General features: G+C 35.9%; 1 long non-coding RNA gene and 1 other non-coding gene across 2 annotated transcripts in view; both read right to left on the bottom strand.

Annotated features, from left to right (window-relative positions):
• The window catches only part of LOC140138219 (uncharacterized), a 476,970-nt gene that overhangs the window by 116,528 nt on the left and 339,282 nt on the right, over positions 1 to 21,160 (bottom strand). The window lies entirely within an intron of this gene.
• Positions 18,862 to 18,933, bottom strand: Trnat-cgu (transfer RNA threonine (anticodon CGU)). The gene has a single exon. It is a non-coding gene; the product is annotated as a tRNA-Thr (tRNA).

Below are 21,160 nucleotides of genomic sequence, written 5' to 3'. Positions count from 1 at the left end.
ATCAAATTTTTGTCGAGACACAGACATAGTCACGTACATTTGAAGACCTGAGCGCAAGACCGTATGTCCACTTGGCCCCTCAACATGTATACACTAAAGTTACGTATAGTTTCTTAGGCTTTTATAATGTTTAATACATGTTCCAGGGTGAAAACATCATGAAAGGTTGTGAAAGATTTGTTTTGGCCCCTGAACATGTATAAAACATTACCAAACTATACGAAACTATACGCATCTTGAGTGTATACATGTTGAAGGGCCAAGTGGACTTACGGTCTTCTTGCGCTCAGGTCTTCATTTACTGACGTAAGCTAAGTGAAAGACACAGAGAGAGGAAGACGACATGTACAGACAGATAAGGAAAACATAACGCATCGCCTATCATGAGTTAAGATATTATTATCTTGAAAAATATTTCTTGGAAAATTAATTCCTCATCAAAAGGACAATACACCGACAAGTGTACATTTCCTACTATTTCGTTTATATTTGCACCAAGTTTAAGTTTTTTTGCATAGTGTATTGCGTCAGTTATACTTCCATGATGCTGTCATGTTTTGACCTGGTATTTTTGTGGACCGCATAGCGGGACCACCCTATAGTAGTGAATGTTACTAGCTAACTGACTAACCATTTGGTCTTAAATATGCATATCTCAAAATTCTACTCCTAATGCTTTTGAAGTTGCATCCATTTTACTCCACTCCCACGGCAAAAGATGTAAGTGACTCGTTTTTGTTCTGGGTGTCAGCAAATGTTGCCACTATAACTAGTAGTGGAGTGACGAAATAGCAGCATAAATTCTACCCCCATTTCATCATTAAAACTGCAACTGTTCGCGTCCCGGTAAAATCTATTTGGTAGCTACTAGTTAAGTACCTTGACTATTTTGCCCATCTCGGAAGTTTTGTAACTTGACACTAGGGCAGCGTCAGGGTCCGATATAGATCAAAACCAAAGTTACCCATAAAATATTGACAGGTTACCTTAAGCCCGGACTAAAAGTTATCTTTATTAGTAGCCTGTCCTGCGGACTAGTTGCGTTTTGGCTCAATTTTTCACACTGACCTAACTCAGTACCAGTTGCGTCCCTTTGACGTAGTAGGACAGAGTGGTTTCAGCAATAATCACCTAGGAAGCAGAAACTAGTTAACTTCCGTTAATACTGGCCATTCGGCTGTTATTCTGAACACGTTTAAGTCTGCCATGCTCAATGGCCAAACTCCGGAACAGTTGTAGATATCACGTCTCACGGAAAGAGCTTGTCTGTCTTGAATAAAGAATAAGTAGTTAAGTGGTTGGACATTGCATATTATATGGCGTCTCAAATGCTGTTTACTGATATTTTTGCTTATAAGGGAAAATAAAACGGGAAGTGCGAATATTCATACAACATATTATTCGTAGGGCAGTACACACCATGGTAAAGTGTTGTTTACCGAATGGTTAGGTTTGTAAGCGTTATTTACTCGAACTCCGATCCGCAGAAGTTTGGAACTTAACGTTTTAACGCAAATTATTGACGTAACGTCATTTAAAGTTGAGAGTGGGGGTGTGTTTGCGTATATAGGTGGGGTGTTGGGGGGTGCGTAGGTTGGTGTAAGGGCTTGGTATGTACCTCAATCTACGCATGAACCAATGAACATCTGTGCCAATATTCTACTCTATGTGTCTGTGCGTGTGTTTTACTGATTTGCACCCTTGTTCGCGTTTACTTACCTTATATCTCGTATTATCCGTGTCCAATGCGTGTATGGGGTGAAGTGTGTGGTTGAACCGTAGGGGAGTTTTGGTTTTGTTCAATATGTTGTGTGGGAGAGGGGTTACATGAGTGTGTTTGAGGGAGTGAATGTATCGTATATAATCAAGACTTTTTCGTATATTTCGTTTCAATTCCAATATACTGCGATCATCTTATATGACACGGACATGTATCCGGTAGGTGTTAGCTATCAAAGGATTTTTCCAATGCAGTGAAAGCCGGTAAATCACCTACTCATTTATTGTCTTATTTATAGGACCCTTTGGGATAAACGTACTCTGGTATTATAGTAGGGATTTAGATATCGTTATTTTACAAACTGCAGGAGATCGTTATCTTTAATAGGCGTGTACTTCTCGGGAGGCCTTATCAAACTCAATTTGCTCGCTTGCTCTCTCTCTCGCTCTCTCTCTCTCATAGTTAATTCGATGACTGCACATTCAACCAATCAGATGACAGGAATCTATATATATGAGGTATATAATGAATACTATTACCATTATCAATCAACTCAAATACGGACGCCCCCCCCCAACCCCGCTTCTGTATTGATTTTCACTTAAAGTTAATGGGAGTATCTTTTATATCTACGTATATGCTCTTGCCGTCTGCAAATAAGCGGCTACTTACCCTGGCCAATGAATACAGCTCTCAGCGAGGTGTTATTTGAAAAGGCTATTATTGATAGTCTGTTGATAACAACCAACCTCGCGCGCAAAATGACAATAATTATGAATGAGCTGGGGTCACATTGCTTTAGGCTTTGCAATAGGGCTATGTATCTCTGGGTCTTCTCCTTTTTACCCGTTTCCATTTACTCGTAATCCTCTTCTGTGATTCTGAATCTGTTACTCTATTTATATACCCTGTACCATTTTATTGCGTTTTAAAATCTTGTCTATAATGACTCGTCTTTGTGTAACATTGGTCTGGTCAACATGGTCAATAAAAACTAAATCAACAAACAGTAGTGAATGACATAATCTGCTTTTCAACCTCGGTTTCAGAGTAGGAGCTAAAATATTCAAAATAACCTTGTGTAACGTAGCAAGTGCCATTTTAGGAACGAACAGTATAAACACTTGATTTACAGCATGTTCAAAGTCACTTTATCGCTCCTTATGTTTGCGTATACTGTAAACATCCGACTCTCGAGCATCACTATCGGCAGACTTTATTGTTTAGGTAAAGCGTGCAATGGCATCTGACTTGATCTAAAAATACTTTAAATCAAGTGAAAAGTAAGCGCATTCAACAACGGCAGAAATTTTAAACTTTGTCTAAAATGAAAATGTTAAGCTTTCATAAAAGAAAGATAAAGGGTACCTCTGTATTTTATCACAGTTATGATGTTATTTATGTTTTCAAGAGCGGGTTTTGGTATACCTGTTATTGTCGGCAGGGGCGTCGCTAGACCAATATGATTCGGGGGGTGTACAGCATGTTTTGCCGACGGAAATCAATTTTGCCGCCCATTCCTCAACAGCCAGAAAAGGTTGACCCAATTTTTTTTTCGGTGGTTTGAAAATGTGAAGAGCAAAAAAAAGTATTATACCCGCTAGCGCCCTAAAAGCCCGAAAAGTAAATTATAGTACCACTTTCACACTTTTTTTATTCTTTAAACGCAACATCAGCATAATTTAGTAGCACATTAATATTTTATATGAATCTTGCAATTTGCCACCAATCACACATATCTTTGACTACGTTTAATTTGTCGGACTTTGTTCAGGAAAAATGATCAGGTAGTCGGCAGCCCGTATCGAATTATATGCGCCTTTGTCATGTTCAAGAACGTGTAATTATTGAGAAATTCAGAAGTGGAGCCTCAAACGGCGGACGCGAAATGTGGTCTAAACTCGTAATATGGAATAAATCTACACTCGACACTCAATCCGCATCCACTCCTGAGATCAATGTATAGTGTGTCTCGTCTCAAATTGAGGGCAATGTCATGTTGGATTTAACAGTCGTGGATTCGAGTCGCGTTCTAATTCCGCGGAGCATATACACGCGCGGTGCAGAGCGGCGACGCAACCGTGTAAACGCATTGATTCGAATATGCCACTACGAAATCCAACATGGCATCTCTCTCAACTTGAGATGAGACACGCTATATTTAGAGTTAGCGACATTCTACATACATGGCGTAACTTTCACACAGTAACAGCTTACATACAGCTCAAATCAGAGCTCAAAAACACCAATACTAAACTGATTTATTTTTTAGCTTCCTATCATAATACCGTAATCACTCGTTAACAAGCATATTTGCTTATTAACGTGCTTTTGAAAACATCAGACGACGGTGGACTACATTATTCAATGTGGCAACAGCCAAAAGCGTAAACAAAACAGACAATATGACGGCAACACTGCCTGCACGATGGACGAAATTATTTTTTTCCGGAGCCAAGATCCGATTTTAGCTCTATTGGCCGCGTGGCCCCATTACAGAAAAAAAATGCACAAAATATATTTCCCAGTGCAATATATAGGCCTACATTTTCACATGAAAATAAATAATTTTAAATTCAAAGAAAAGAGAAGAAGAAAAATTTTTAATCATTGCCGGGGATGGGAATCGATCTCGGGACCCTTTGCGTGGGAGACGAGATCCGTAACCACTACACCACGTAAACTCGCTGATAGACGCAGGGGAAATTTTCAGTATATATCGTAACATATCGTGCGTTATTCATACAAAAAATTTAAAAAAACAGTACTTACAATGAGGTTCACTGGCGAACCTCAACGGATTTAGACTGATAAAATAGTGCTTAATAACATACGTACAGTTTTGGAATAATTTGAGACATTTTTGTGTTTACGTGTAAAACCAATGACAACGTCAAAATTGAGCCAATCTTGGCCGGCCCCCCCCTGGAAAACATACAAACATGAAGAGCGCCATCTACAAAAGCGCTTGCGAACGAGTGATTACGGTAGTTATTTGTTTCGTTTATGCCCGAGATCATCAACAATGAAAATATATGAATGAATCCCGTCCATACATACGCAACATTTTATGTGCTTTTTTCCCGGGGCTTTTTTTCCTCCACAACTAAACATTTTAGACTAAAAATATACCAGTTGTTTATCTTTTTTGAAAGTTTTTTCCATCACCAACTGTTTACGTGCCCAGTCCATCGTATTTGAACCCCCACTCCGAACATCTAACTAAACACACCAATGCTTACAATCAATTAGCCTTAAGCCTAGGCCATGTATGACATGCCGATGAAATTAAATACAGGACTATCATGTTTTTGATGTTTCGCTACTATTTTATCCTAACATAATCCGCAGACGAGACAATGATGTATATGATTTCAATATTTGAAACTTAATATCTGTTCGTAAATTGTGCTGCCAACGTTGTTTGATAAAGTATATAGTAGTATGTTATAACATTAAACATTTTTAATCCACTTTGTTCCCATTGGAAAAGCTTAACTGTTACAAAATACACCACAACAGATATCATCTGTCACAAAATACGTCATTATATATAACTCAAATATTGTGAATTCATAGCATGTTAAACATAAACCTCAATAAAGGCAATTTATTCATTTATGAATTGTCGAAATTCTTTTTCCCCACTTTCACCCACGCAAAAAGTTTATTGTAACGGTTCGTATATCGTGGCAAAATGTTACATGAATATTCAACCTTTGCAACATATTTGGGGTTTTAATATTTTGCATGTTATGTCCTGAGGGACCTCTGTCTTGTTTGCCTAAGAATGTTGTTCACGTTTCTGACGCACGTAATGTTCCTTCCACTTGTTGATTCTTCCGCAACATGCATCAACAGAAAATGTACACCTATATGCAGAGTACAGGAAACACACGAATCCTCCACAGGCATAGTGTAGCAAAATATTCACTATGCCGATGCGAGTATAAGCATGGGAGTTACAGGCTCCCAAGCAGAGGAAACTCTACAGTTCTATAATTTTCCTTAATAGATGATGATGATGTGACGTTAATGCCCCGATACACTGTCTATCATTGCAAAGTGCAATGTGACAAAAGTGTGCGTGACTATGACAGTTTCATTGGTTAATGCTCGGCGTGCTGGCCATAGGCTTCAACATTATAAGTCCGCAGTTTTGAGATATTTTCTTAAAATATCATAAGCTATCTAAGAACCGCTGAACCAATACTAGGCTTGTTTGTACTCATTTGAATGCATTTTTCATGCTGATTCCAAATATTATGGTTATGATATATGTACAAATCTGACATTTTTGAATTTTTAAAGAAAATTCGAAACTTTTCGTCTGCAGTCGACACCCGCGTGGAGAGAGTTAAGTCTCTAGCAAGACAAAACACAAATTAGCGAGTTACTAATAAAACTCTTTTTGTATGGGCATCGTAGGGGCCAATTCATATCACAAAAACGTTGCGGTGCAGGAAAAACCTCATATTTATTTTGATTTCAGAAATGCAAAAACCTCATAATGCAATTTTGTAAAGTGACGAAACGACTTGTATGGTGATGTTGTTGTTTTGCAAGGTAGCCCTAAAGATTTTGATAAGATCCATTTGTGTACTTTTTGTATTGTTTGACTATCAGAGGTTAAGTTACATGCCCAATGGTTGAATAATACACATTTTGGGGAAAGGTATTATACCATGGCTTATTAAACACTGGATAGATCACCGTGGTTTATATGCAATTATTATAACTCTATACTAAGTAGCACTGATGCATCCCCAATAAGAAGTATATTGAAATGTCGCATGAAATAACAAGAAATGTCTAAAACGGCGCGTTTAAGAAAGCCCTTGAGTGATTCCGTTGAATCGAAATCGTGACTCCAGCTTTTATTTACGTATTGTGGCATTATGTTTGCTAGAGTTATACCATAACAACATATTCCACCAGTTTCAGGACACTTTATCTTAGAACTTAAATTGAATTCAAATATCTACTACATAATCTAATAACTTGATCCATCGCTGCTTCTATCAATGCTAATAATAAGTTAAATTAAACAATTAAATATGTTATTTTGTAGACAATATAAACTAGGTTAAAAAAGAAACGTATAATTTTTTCACAAGGTAATATATCTTACAATCCTGTCCATAAAATTACACACAATATTACTTCAATACTCTACTCTAGTCTAAACACATGTCAGTAACCAAGCGAAAAGGCGAATACTTGGCACCCGGCAATAATGAATGTTGATGCTGCAGTTGGAACTACAGTACCATTACCAGACTGGCCATGATATAAAATATAGTTTAAAAAAAATATAGTTATAGTATAAAAAAAATACCCTTTCAGCTTTTAAAAAAGCTAATTTAGGCGAATTCGGGCGAATTTGTTCTAATTGGAACCATAATTGACCATTAAGCTTCAGTATGTTACACGTTTAATGATCCTTTCATAGCTCCCCAAGAAATTCGATAAGTGCCTGGTGTGTATGTATACCACTCGTCATATCACTGTAATGGACATTCTGGTTCGGACCAACTTTATCGCGCATGTTTGTGTATCATACGTCACCTGGGCACAGGAGCCCGGGTAAACTTATTTTGATGTCCCACATCACTGAGCGCCTTTCCAATTTAAGAATAGTATTTTTTTTTCAATTCCATACTGCGACCACTTTATGTGAAACGGAAATGTAACTGGTAGGCGTTCACTATCAAGGGGATTTCCTTAAATGCAATAAAAGCTGGCAAATCACCTGTTCATTAATTGCCTTATTTATACTGCCCTTTGAGGTGATCCTATTACGTTAATGGTCAAGGAGTCCAATCTTATGTGCTATTTTGCAAACGGCAGGAGATCATTTTATTAGACGTCTACTTCTTATGAGGCTTTATTAACTTTGCTTTGCTCTCTATCTCTCTCTTTTTCCCTCTCCCCTTCTCTGTCCCTCATTCTCTCTCTCTATCTCTACAGTGTGGCATCGGTGATCGATGCTTTGCGTCACACGCACTGCGTTTTAAAAAACGCGACGCGTAAATAGCGCGGTGCGCTCGGCAAGTACAAATCGCGCAGCAGTTGGCGCACCAAAGAAGCATTTACACCACTGTGATTTACACACACATTGCACTGAAATAATTATTCTCATACCTCCAGTGTTCGAGGTATATTTACTTTGTCTTTATATGGACAGACTGTATCAATTACTCTATTCACATGTATACCCTGTGACTTTTTTTCCTCTATATTGCATTTGTTTCTCTTCCCAATGCCTGGTTATCGTCTTATATATCCGTTTCAGACGTTGACAGTCTATATCTGACAGAGTGTGTTATTTTCGGCAACATTATAGACATTTGAATTTCAACATATTCAAAAAGCAAAATCTTGATCCTGCCGTTTGCGTATACTGTGAACATTCAATTCCCGAGCATCACCTTTTCAATCGGCAGTCTTTATTGTTTAGACAACGCGTGAAACGGCAATCCGACTTGATCTAAAAATAATTCAAATAGAGTGAAAAGTAAACGCATTCAACAACGACACAAACATTAAATTTCAGAAATGTCAGAAAAAGAAAGTTAGATAAAGCTTGTCTAACAGAAGCTTAAAGGGTTCCAATGCATTTTATCCATATTTTAAACATTTAAGTTTAGATTAGGGACATATTCACTTTGGCAAAATATAGATTGTGTTTGGCAAATAGAGATCATCGTTGCTTGTGTTCACAATAACAAACTCACAAAATTGTTTTCTTTTCTTGTACCCTGTGATATTATTATTTTGCTCTGACTATTGGCTGTCTTGGCCGTTGCTAGATCAACTGGATCACGCTTTCTTTGTTACGAACCACTAATCGAAATGATCACAACACAAATCCTATGGCATATCAAAATTTGGAACAGGTGTGTGAGCCCAGGCTTGGAGCAGTAACCAATGGTTACTCACGTGCACTACGACAGCGAATATAAACTCTGTATTTCATCCTACGCAACCGACAACAACTACTGACAACACAATTAACCAATCAGAGCATTCTGTAAGTATGGTAAGAGAAAGGGGAGCGTCGAAACTTTTGCGATTTTACAGGGTAAATGTTTCAAGGGGGTTGATTGAAATATTCTTGAGTTGCGATAGTCCATAGGTTCAATAATCCTAAAACAAGGTTCATTATATTCCGAAAAAGGGCTCTCTAGTCAAAGCAATAATAATAGTTTCCAAGTCTGAAAGTTAGGGTTAGGGGTTGGGTGGTAAGGTCTACGGTTAGGATACTAGAAAACATTCGGACTAGCGATCATTATAGCGAACCTTTATATAGGATAAAGCCAGAAGTCTTCCGCGTTGTGGATTTTCCGCGAAAATCGTGGAATTCGGCGGAAAAGCAATTTTGCTAAAAAAAAAAAAAAAAAAAATCTGAAAAATGTTTAAAAAAAACAAAATTAATTAAAAAACAACATTAATTAAATATTTCTTAAATGAACTGAATAATAAGATCGGCTCCAAAATTCAACATAATAAATTGAACTAAAGTTATATTTCACTGGCATAGGCACTATAGTTCGATCTAAGAATTCGGCCACACCTAGTCCAAATCGTAGGCTTGAGGTTTTTTTGTGAAAAGTTTATTATTGCAAAATTTATAAAGCGAAAAAAAAGAATTTGTCATTTTTAAGGTGGAAAATTGTCGGCTTTACCTTAAGACTAGGGGAACTAGACCTGGGCAGCATGTACTTTTCATGAAGCGTACCTTAAGGCGTGGGGTATGGGCGAACTTGAAGTACAGGTATCTGGAGAAGGGAAGCAACGAGTTACCCCAAATCACAGCGACAGGTAGTGACTGGGCCGCCGAGTGCTAATATATATTTATTTTGGAAGGTTGGTGTTTGTTATTTTTGGTATTATTTCAAAAAAGCGACATGCCAAAGACAACTCTTTTTGCACATACTTTGTTATTGCTAATACAACTCTTTTCTGCATACCTACGTTACAATTCGTTTTGGTGATTTAGTAATATTATAAATTTTGTGACTGCATTTTGGCGTTTTCGATGCGATTTTAGGCTTACCTTGATTTAACGTTGATATCTGGTCTTGCTCCTTTTATAATTTTACTTTGATCGTCGGCTTTTGTAAATAACAGAATGTAGATTGGCTCTGAATAAGTATCGTAGTCCTCTCGGTGGGTTTGTATTTGCATGTAACAACCCAAACTCTACCTCTGAATTCAGGGTTCAATGCTGTTTTCGGAATAGCCGTGGACTCAAACAAGTGCACGAGTGGCGAGTATGGTTTTATACTTCCCGCATTGATGATTGCGTCTACGCCTAATAATATACTTCTTTGTATATGTTGACTGTAGCTGGTATACCAAAGAATTGGTTACATGTCAATGACCATTTGGTGAGTATGACTTCAGGGATAGACCCTTTGTGCGCCTTTTTATTATGCAGAATCTTTACTCGCAGACATGTTCCCGTGTCATGTGCCAATATTGCGTAACGTTAAAGGTGAATATATTTGTTTGACATTGAGTAGACTGTGTGATTCTGCGGCCGAGCGGTCTAAGGCGTTGTCATTTCTTAGGTGCTTTTCTGAGCGTCGCTTGTTCGAAACCGTGCGTATATTACTTTTCTTATGCTGCTTTATTTTTCCAGCGGCGCCTAGAAAAACTAATTTATAATTTCTTTTTGTATTATTTATTTATTTATTTATTTATTTATTTATTTATTTATTTATTAATTTATTTGTTTTATTTGTTTATTTAATGACGTTTTGGGGCCTGAGAGAACGGATTTATTTATTTATTTATTTATTTATTTATTTATTTATTTATTTATTTATTTATTTATTTATTCATCTATCGATTTTTTTTCTCGTTTGATTATTTGATGACTGAGTGATCAGATTTATCGATTGCTACTTTAGTTGTGGGACTTCTATTTGATTTTGAATGACAAGGTACATTAGTATTGATTTTTTCCGTTGAAGCATTATCAAGAATTAATATCACAGGTTTCAGTGCAGATAGGAAGTTGGCTTAGTGGTACTATCCGTTGATTTAGAACCGAAAGGTGCCGGGTTCGATTCCCACCTATGCCTAATGTTTTTAAAGACTTGGAAAATTACTGCAGTAAGTTTATTTGGCGCGCGATCTCAGTTATTCATTTTCTGATGGCTGTGCCTCTTACAGACACCCTCCCTCTGGAATCCAACCCACGGTTCGCTCTTTACACCTCCCTTAAATCAATATTGTAACAGTTGCATAAATTGTTTCTAAACTTTTATAAAACAATACAACGTTTTAGAATGCGTTTATACCATGAAAACAGTCACTCGCGTTTATCAGTCGCGTTGCAATATTGATGTTAGTTAAACTACCGAAATCAATAGCAGACATATTTCCCCCCTCACCATGCTCACTTGTTGGCTTAATCCAATATATTATCATTGCCGAAAGATATATTGTCATAGCCTAAAAAAATAACGAAGGCCGCGCAGTTTCCTTTTCTGTTCATCCTTTGCATCACCTCAAGAGTATTAACCTTGTACGAAGTATCAAAACAAGCTGCCCGCAAAAAATCTCAACTTTGTCATTATGTCCTGCTGTCATTGATTTTATCCATCTCTCATATCGTCCAATGACCATTACGATCAAAGATGATGTTGATTTAGGAGCAAAATTGAAAGCCGCATAATACAAAACTAATAGAATTGAAATGGGAAAGGATATTAGATTTCTAAGGCTGTTTTACTGTGTAATGGTCAGCGAACTGAGAATGTCCCACAAGATGCCCCGGAATAGGCGTCCATCATGCAAAAATATATGTCCTATACATGTATGTAAGAGTTGCATAACGCTCTCGTGTTGTGTAAGACTTTATACAAATAAAACTTCTCTTAAAAAATAAAGGGCTAAAGGATTTTAAAACTAGCAATATCACTGAGAATACAACTGACCACCCTGTATTGTTATGCATAGTTGTGATGGAAGTCGATCAATACATGTTGAAATCAACACAGTTCTGATATACAGAACTTATACATTAAAATTCATTTCCTCGGTAAAATTTTTAAAAAATATTTTTTCAGTAATGTCAGAAATACAAAAATATGTTAAAATTAGGTATGAAATTGTGTCTTTTAAAGTATTGACATCTACATGCCTGAACATCGCCCGTTTTGTTGTTAACTTTTAAAACCAAAATAGTTCGCTAAATAAATATTTCCTCTATAAGAAGACTTAATTGCACGTCTTGGTTTAACACCAGGATTTGAAATTATTATTGTGTTATTATTATTTTTTTTGGTATTGTTTTGTTTTTCTGACATTAACTGGAAACTGAACATTATTCCTTTTCATTCGGCCGAGAATTAGCGAAGCGGAAAACTGAAGGCGAGGACGATTGTGTAGCCCACGCCATCAACGGCATGAAGAGGCAAGTTATAAGAGAAATCTATAAGAAGGAAGTTCAGAAGCTTTTTGTTTAATAATAGGATAACACCTACCTTCCCAGGTAAACACAGTATTTGCTTCGTTTTACTTGAGCAACAAACTTATTCAAAAGCAATAAAAGAGAGGTATGCATAAAAACAAGTCAAGTATTGGGAATATGGACAGAATGAAAGGTTTAAAGGTAGTATATCCTGTATTATGTTGTTGTAGATACTACCTCCTTAGTTAGGATATGTTGATTTATATCAAATATAGCTTGAAGTAAAAGCATTTTATAAAACTTAGCTTCCGAGTAAAAGACACATAAAAGACGATATTTAGTTATAGTTTGCAGTATTTGAAAATAACGACAAGGTGTTAAATATCATTCTATAACCGTAGCTAAAAGCAAATTTTGAACTTAGAAGTGAAGTTCGATCTACCAGAAGCTCAAAGTATATGTATTGCTTTTAAATGATTCTTATTGTTATTGATGCAAGTTTGAGGATGATAAATGATAGAAGGTAACCTAATGTGTTGATTTTTTTAAACACAACATCTGCAAATCCCGGTAGCACACTCCTGTCATTACTGACAGGCAAATGTAATGTTTCTAAATGTGTTGGCTGAGTTTTCAAAAGATTGTATCACATTAAGTCGCCGTGAGGAAAAGACACAACAGTTCGGAGTGAAAGGAAACTTCATGATTACCCAAAAGTTCCATTACCTTCTTTTTCTTCTTCAGCCGCCGTCACTACTGAAGATTGCCTACCATCTGGCTGCATCTCCTTATCTACTTCTTCCAAGCTGTCCTGTCCTTGGCTTGCACTAGGTTCATTCCTGTCCATTCTTTGACGCTGTCAAACCATTGTTTCCTCTATCGTCCTCTCTTCCTTTTCCTTTCAACTTTTGTAAAAAAATGCTTTTTTTTCCCAAAAGCTTATTATTCTTATAGGGAGGTAAGAATTAGAAAAAAAGTATTTGGAGAAAGAGGCAAAGCCAAAGCACAAAATCAAGAAGGCTGATGTCTGTTTCTTTGTGTGCGGGGTGGGGTGGAATGGAGGGGGAGGTGTAAATATTCTGACTTTTTTTTTGGACATTAACTGGAAACTGAACATTATTCCTTTTCATTCGGCCGAGAATTAGCGAAGCGGAAAACTGAAGGCGAGGACGATTGTGTAGCCCACGCCATCAACGGCATGAAGAGGCAAGTTATAAGAGAAATCTATAAGAAGGAAGTTCAGAAGCTTTTTGTTTAATAATAGGATAACACCTACCTTCCCAAGTAAACACAGTATTTGCTTCGTTTTACTTGAGCAACAAACTTATTCAAAAGCAATAAAAGAGAGGTATGCATAAAAACAAGTCAAGTATTGGGAATATGGACAGAATGAAAGGTTTAAAGGTAGTATATCCTGTATTATTTAATTGTAGATACTACCTCCTTAGTTAGGATATGTTGATTTATATCAAATATAGCTTGAAGTAAAAGCATTTTATAAAACTTAGCTTCCGAGTAAAAGACACATAAAAGACGATAGTTAGTTATAGTTTGCATTATTTGAAAATAACGACAAGGTGTTAAATATCATTCTATAACCGTAGCTAAAAGCAAATTTTGAACTTAGAAGTGAAGTTCGATCTACCAGAAGCTCAAAGTATATGTATTGCTTTTAAATGATTCTTATTGTTATTGATGCAAGTTTGAGGATGATAAATGATAGAAGGTAACCTAATGTGTTGATTTTTTTAAACACAACATCTGCAAATCCCGGTAGCACACTCCGGTCATTACTGGCAAATGTTTCTAAATGTGTTGGCTGAGTTTTTAAAAGATTGTATCATATTAAGTCGCCGTGAGGAAAAGACAAAGCAGTTCGGTGTGAAAGGAAACTTCATGATTACCCAAAAGTTCCATTACCTTCTTTTTCTTCTTCAGCCGCCGTCACTACTTAAGATTGCCTACCATCTGGCTGCATCTCCTTATCTACTTCTTCCAAGCTGTCCTGTCCTTGGCTTGCACAAGGTTCATTCCTGTCCATTCTTGGACGCTGTCAAACCATTGTTTCATCTATCGTCCTCTCTTCCTTTTCCTTTCAACTGTTGTAAAAAAATGCTATTTTTCCCCAAAAGCTTATTATTCTTATAGGGAGGTAAACAGGCAAAGCCAAAGCACAAAATCAAGAAGTCTGATGTCTGTTTCTTTGTGTGCGGGTGGGGTGGAATGGAGGGGGAGGTGTAAATATCCGTTGTGAACCAAATCTCTGATATTATTTCACAATGTTCTTGATCTTCTTACTTCATAGTAAATCTAGTCGTGAAATTAGTTATTTCAGATTGCCGTAACTAAACGAATGTAGAAACTATTACTTTCGGGACATATTCTAAACTTACTACAAATATAGAAAAAAAACACCTCACGTTGTATCTTGCTTTCTCCATACCTTTTAATTTCTAAATTACAACTTGTTTGTGATACATAGCATGTTTCTGATAACACAATGAATATTGATACCACTCATGAAACTCTTGAACTTTGTTTTGATACAAACCAGATCAGTACCACAGAAAGAAGCTGATACGTTTATTATCCCTCTTGAAGCATCCTGTTAGCTTTTAGAGCTTTTTAAAAACCTTCTGAATAAAACACCACTCAGTTATTCAGTGCAGGGGTTAACATGATTAAAGGTTTCCAAGTCCTACACAATTTTGTCAAGATGCAATTGTATTGATACCAGAGAAGTAGCAGAAATACATATTTTATAATGACAAATCATAATTCAGGAAACTATACTATGTTATTCAAATTTAAGAAAACGGTAGTTCTATAATACACTAGATTAAATGTTTGAAACGAAAGTCCTTTTTTACTGTTCAAAGTCAACGAACGTGTTTGGTTAAACCATGTTTCTTTCATGATATATACCACTTCAACATTACAAATGTTATTGAAAATATTCCGATTTATAATGTAAAGTGTAATAATGTAGTTCACGTCAACAGGCCAAGTAGAAATCGAGATACAAGTTTGTATAGATGATGTGACTTCTGACGTCAATGCCTGACAGTATGCGCACGCATCATCACAATTTCCATTGTTTTTGCCTGGCAGTATGCGTGCGCATCATATTTTGTTCAGGGCTCGTGTTTTTAAAACTCCCGCCTCATCACAATAAGGCAATTGAACAGTGTAGTGGTTGCATGGGGTTAATTCAAGCATAAAGATGATACCAGTCCCTTGCCTTTGTTGATAAACATTGAGGTCACTTCATCTATAAAGAGTATGATGATGATAACATAATATTGTTTTATTACTGTATATTGATAAATACGGTAAAGTAAGAACATCTACTATAAACCCTATGCAATTAACCAACCGTAATGGTATAACAATTGAAATGTCAGCTATGTTGGGCAATAGAAACAAATTAGTTCGATTTCTCGATGCTTGGTCGATCCTTATTATTTATAAAAATCAATTAATTTACTATTGGTAATTGTGATGCAATAACAATTTGTGCCTGTAGTGATATTGACCAATAAAAATTTAGCGTAATGCTGATTAATTAGTTGATAATTGTATCGACGGTCGATCCAAAGATCGAACAAATTTGTTTCTGGTGCCTTGGGGGACAGACCATGTTGCCAGGAAACTTGTACACCTTATGTTTATACAAAATGTTTGACAGCATTCTATTTTGATTTTTTTTGATTTTTTTTTTATTTCAATTCCTAACCTAAAATTGCTATTAAAAACAAATTTCGAAAAAAAGATAAAACATTCAAGAAACAATTTTGTTTGTTGGGTATACTGTAATGTGTTTGTGTGTGTGGTGTTCTGGGATTGGGCTTAGCTAGGTGTGGATGAATTGTCTGAGTATTATAGTTTGATATTAACGTAACACATTGATATAGCATGTCTTCAATCGGTAACTTCAGCGTACCTTTTCACATTTGAGCCATTTACTCAAGACCAGTGATATGTAATATTATCATATTATAAGAAAGTTTTAACTTAAGGAAGAAAAGGAAAATAAAAACCCGACTTTTTAGTAGGAGATTATACCAAACAAAGAGCTACTGACAAAAATACACATGACATTTTTATCCGATACCAAAATAATAACATGCGAAGAACCGGTATATCATGGTTATAGTTAAGTCAAATAGTAATTTGGTTTGAAACAATTAACCAGCTTGTATCCAAATCGAATGCCATGCATTTTTATGTAAGTCTCTAACAGAAGAGTTGTATACATTTTTCACAATGTGTGTATCTTTTCAAATGTTTAGGATTTGGTTTCCTATGATTGTTATGTAGTTCTACATGAATTATCCCATATGCTGTAAATGATTTTCTCTTTGTTTACGGCTTGTCGTATTCAATGCCTAACCCTTATCTTACTAAGGATTGAAGGGTTCATATAGTATCACTACTTTCCTTCATATAAGATAATATTCAAAGTTGAACATAAAAGTAATAAAACAACAAAAACGGCAGCACTTTTATTGGTTGCTAAAGATAAATTTCTCACAGTTTAGTAACAAAAAATTGAAAAATATATTCATTTTTTTTTAAGATAGAGGCACAACATTGTAAAAAAATAAATACATAAGTTGATCAGCAGTGTGAAGCCTTTCCACTTATAGTGATCGATAAGATATATAAAATGTCAATTTCCTTTGGGGAGCTGGAATGCGATTTCACATTTAGGAAAATGAAAAGAAAAGTAAAAACCTTCATATTTCATAGTTGGTTGATTATAGTTTACAAATATTGACTGTGGGAGGAAATATTGATGTCTCGTGACAATTGAAACTAGGTTTAATTTCCCCTCCAGACTTATGGGAATAAAGTGCCCGAATATGCGATATAAAGAACTCGGCCAAGCAAATAATTACAACTATTGCCCAGTTCGCAGTTGACCAGTCTGTAATTTCAGCGTGAATGTCTTACGATATTGCCATTCATCTTATTAAGAAAGGTGTTTCATGATATCTGCAAGAAAAATGAAGCGTTTGTTATTACGATTCTACTGTGATTCAAAGCACCTTTTCCTTTCATGTATGCTTTAGTACATACATCAAGGTAGCCTACATATCAACGGTGTATATCTTGCATATATTCAGGATATACAAATTTGACTTTATTTTTGTCAAACAAAATTATACAGGCATGTTTTACACACAAACTTGTTTGCAAGAGGTTTCCGTTTGTATAAAAATCTAGAGATTAGGAGAAGTTGGAGAGGAACAATGAACATGTGGATCACAAAAATGCATGATCTTTAGAGGCAACTACTTTTCTTGTTTTGTACATTTATAAAAGGAATAATAACTTGTTTTTGTTATCAACACACTCACATGACCGAGTATGTTGTTAAATTATTATATACGTTCTTGACATTCATAATGTTGTCTTCAATAAACCTATTTTTTGTTAGTTAGTTGCACAACTCTGAGCTTCAGCTACCAAGGCGACCCGACTCTGTAAATCATAAGTAACTTTCCTTCTTCATTTAATACATTGACTCGGCATTTTGAGTAACCCTATATAGCTCAACCACCAAAGTCAGCAATATACATTCTATACGACAGAAAGAACACTTAACTTTATCAGCCAGACAAGTGCGGGTTTTATAAGTAGAATCTACCTCACAATCACAGTTATGATAATAACTTGAACATTTTTGAATGAGTCTTGACCTTTGTTTTATGAACGTGATAAAAACACTTCATGTGCTGTGTATACTTGAGTAACATACTTCTGGCAACATAGCGATTTTTGGAATTCCCAGTGGCTGATAAGCGTATGTCGTAGTATACAGAAAGTCCACACGAAATAAAAGTTTGATTAATAAAAAGGTAGATCGATATATTGTTTTATGTTGACTAAACTAAACTAAATTGCAACATTGAGGGCGCTATTTATTTTAGACATAATTTGCATATTTACAGATCGTAACTACATGTACTTGTAAAACTTGTAAAATCAAGTCTTTTGCTCAAGTTTTTGTTTTTGTATTCTCTATTGACAGGAGAAACTTAGTTGGTATGGTTATTTTAGTTTATTTTTTCCTTATAGTTCAACAATGCTATTGCAGGTTGCGATAAGTACTCACATGATCGTCGCTTTTACCTTTTCCGCTTTTATATAAGATAACTCATGTACAAGAACCACCATAAAACATCTATACGGAACCACATTGTCTGCCCGGTAAAAAAATGCATGAACATATTTTTAACACTTTTAAGTGTTAAAAATATGTTCATGCATTTTTTAAAAAGGTCCGTAACCCGATCGACAACATCATTGGAAACGTAACTTAGACATTGTTTAGTAGCTCATCACCAAAGACGTCAATCCATGGCAACAGATAATGTGAATTATTTACAAATCATCGAACGTGTAATAACAGAAGATGATAACTTATCTTGGATGAGCGGCAATGTTGAGTTAATTAGAATTAAAACTTTAATGTGTTTCTTTAACATACATTAAGATTTCATCATAACACGTTTGCTCTTGTAAGAGTTTATTCGCAGCAGATGTGAAAGCAGTTATGCAAGTAATGCTTTTCACTTAAAAATTTTAGAATGAAGAAAAAGAAAAAAAAAAATGAGTTTAGGAAAAGAATAATTACCCGAAAATACAAACGATTTGGTGAAACATTAAGGAGGTGTTATATATAAAAAGAAAAAAAGAAAAAAAAAATAGGCACCACCCGGATTCGAACCGGGGATCTTCTGTTTACGAGACAGACGCTTTGCCGCTAAGCCATGGCGCCTCTGTTAGTCAAGCCAATGAATTTTGCACTATTATATTTTCATTTCACATTCGTGTAATTAAATAAATAACTAATAAGGTAAGCGTTAGGTAAGTTCATTGATTATAGTTTATTGAAAATAGTGTTATTCTTATATTAAGCACGATGTCTGTGAAGGTAACAGCTTGCAGACCAGGCTGGTTTATAGACTGGATCTATTTTAGAAATATGTGCTTATTTAAGCATCAAGCGGCAAGTTCGCGTAAAAGCTGGCAACCAAACTATTTTGGTTAATTCGGGTATGCTGAATTCAAACATTTTGTATGCCAAGCTATATTGGAACTGGTCATATTGGTTAAAAAAGACCTCTCCCCCACATGCTCATACAGGGGAAAAATTAAACATTCACTAAAACATGTCAAATTATTTGTCTGGGTCTAAGGATCACAAAAATGTAAAATATTTATAATAAAACTTACTTAGAAATAATTATATGATTTTTTACTAAGTGTTTTGTGAAAATGAAAGATGTCCATGACTTCATGGTTGAATGAACCCAAATTGAAGACAAAAACTGCCCTTTCCAAAAGTCACAAAGTAGGCCTATGCTTGTTAACTGTAAGGCGTATTGGGACAAGGAATGGAACTGACCATCTTACAACTCACTGTGCTGAACTCTGCACCAAGGGGATTTGCATGGCTGAATGATCAAGAATCGATACACATTACAGTAAATGTTTACTTGGTGAGGATTTTAAACTGCACTCAAACTCATGGGGTTTTCCATTAGTAACAATCCATGAATCAACTTTTGTGACAAGCATAGGCCTACTTTGTGACTTTTGAAAAGGGCAGTTTTTGCCTTCAATTTAGGCTCATTCAGCCCTGAAGTCATGGAAATCGCTCATTTTCACACAGCACTTAGTAAACAGTCATATAATTATTTCAAAGTTTGTTTTATTGGTATAACACGAAACCTTACAATGTTATGATGACATGTTCAGAGGTGGACTTATTTCTTTCGATGTCTTTAGTTACCAACTTATGAGGCATAGGTTACATGTTATGCAACGGCGAAAAATTAAAAATGGATGCAAACTATTCCTGAAGTTAAGGTATTCAGGAAAGTATTAGTTTTCATTACATGCGATGCCAAGTTCAGAAATAGATGATAAATAGATACGAATTCCGTTGAATTCTATGGAATCCTACATATCGTCGGACGTTTTTCCTGTGTAACATGCTAACCAGATATTGCAGATAATCCAAACTAGTCTTCTTCTGAAACCTCTAAGGTAGGCGAACAATTGGAGCAACTTTGACTTTTGAGCCACAGAATTGACCTGTGACCTTTTGTGCCCAATAACTCCTTAACGATGGGTCTACACGCACAAACATTACATTTCTGGAATCCTTGGGGTCAGACGTATATTAAAATTTGACATATGCTTGAAAGTGTTTTTGAAATAAAATCAATTTTTAATCCTATGGGGTCATTGTCGAGGTCCTTTTTGAGGGTCAATATTGCTTGGCACACAGTGTCATCGCCCCGATATCTTCATGGCAGAAAGCGCCATGGTAGGTTGAATCCACAGCCACGCGTGGCCATTTTTTCTGACCTGTTTAATAGTTTTGAGACGCATAATGAGCCGAGGGACATCCGACTAAGGCTACTGACAATAGCCTGGTAATTGACCTCTCTGTGTGTGAGTGAGCATGTATACACCATGAGCATGATGAGGTCATCTGATTTTAGACTGCCTCCATGAGTGAGTGCAGCTAACCTACGCTGCGCCATAGTTCGGCATATATAAAATCAGAATTGTTGTCAGTTTTTGAGCTCAAGACGCACGCTTTTTCTCAATACGCAAGCTAACGACTATCATATCCTTTCAATGCATATGTTCAAGTGCAAGGGACAAAATATGGCTTCTTTAGAATAAAAACATTACGAGAGATATTCATTATTTTCTACACCGGTATCCAAAGATTTATCGTCTGAATATCAAATCGTGCATTGCACATTCACGTGTATCGATCCCGTGTATTAATTTTAGTGTCTCTGCAGTACAATGTAATTATTAACCAGGCGATGTCGGTGTGTGGCAAACAACAGATTCGAGTTCAGCATACCTCCAAAAATAAGCTGGTTGCCAACTTTTACTCAAACTTGCCGCTAGGATCACGATTTTGATAAAATAGAACCAGTCAATTACAGGCAAGATGGTGTAGGCTAAATTTATAATGA

Source organism: Amphiura filiformis, chromosome 17 (assembly GCF_039555335.1).
Source record: "Amphiura filiformis chromosome 17, Afil_fr2py, whole genome shotgun sequence".
Taxonomy (NCBI): domain Eukaryota; kingdom Metazoa; phylum Echinodermata; class Ophiuroidea; order Amphilepidida; family Amphiuridae; genus Amphiura; species Amphiura filiformis.
This window is presented reverse-complemented; position numbering and strand designations above follow the sequence as displayed.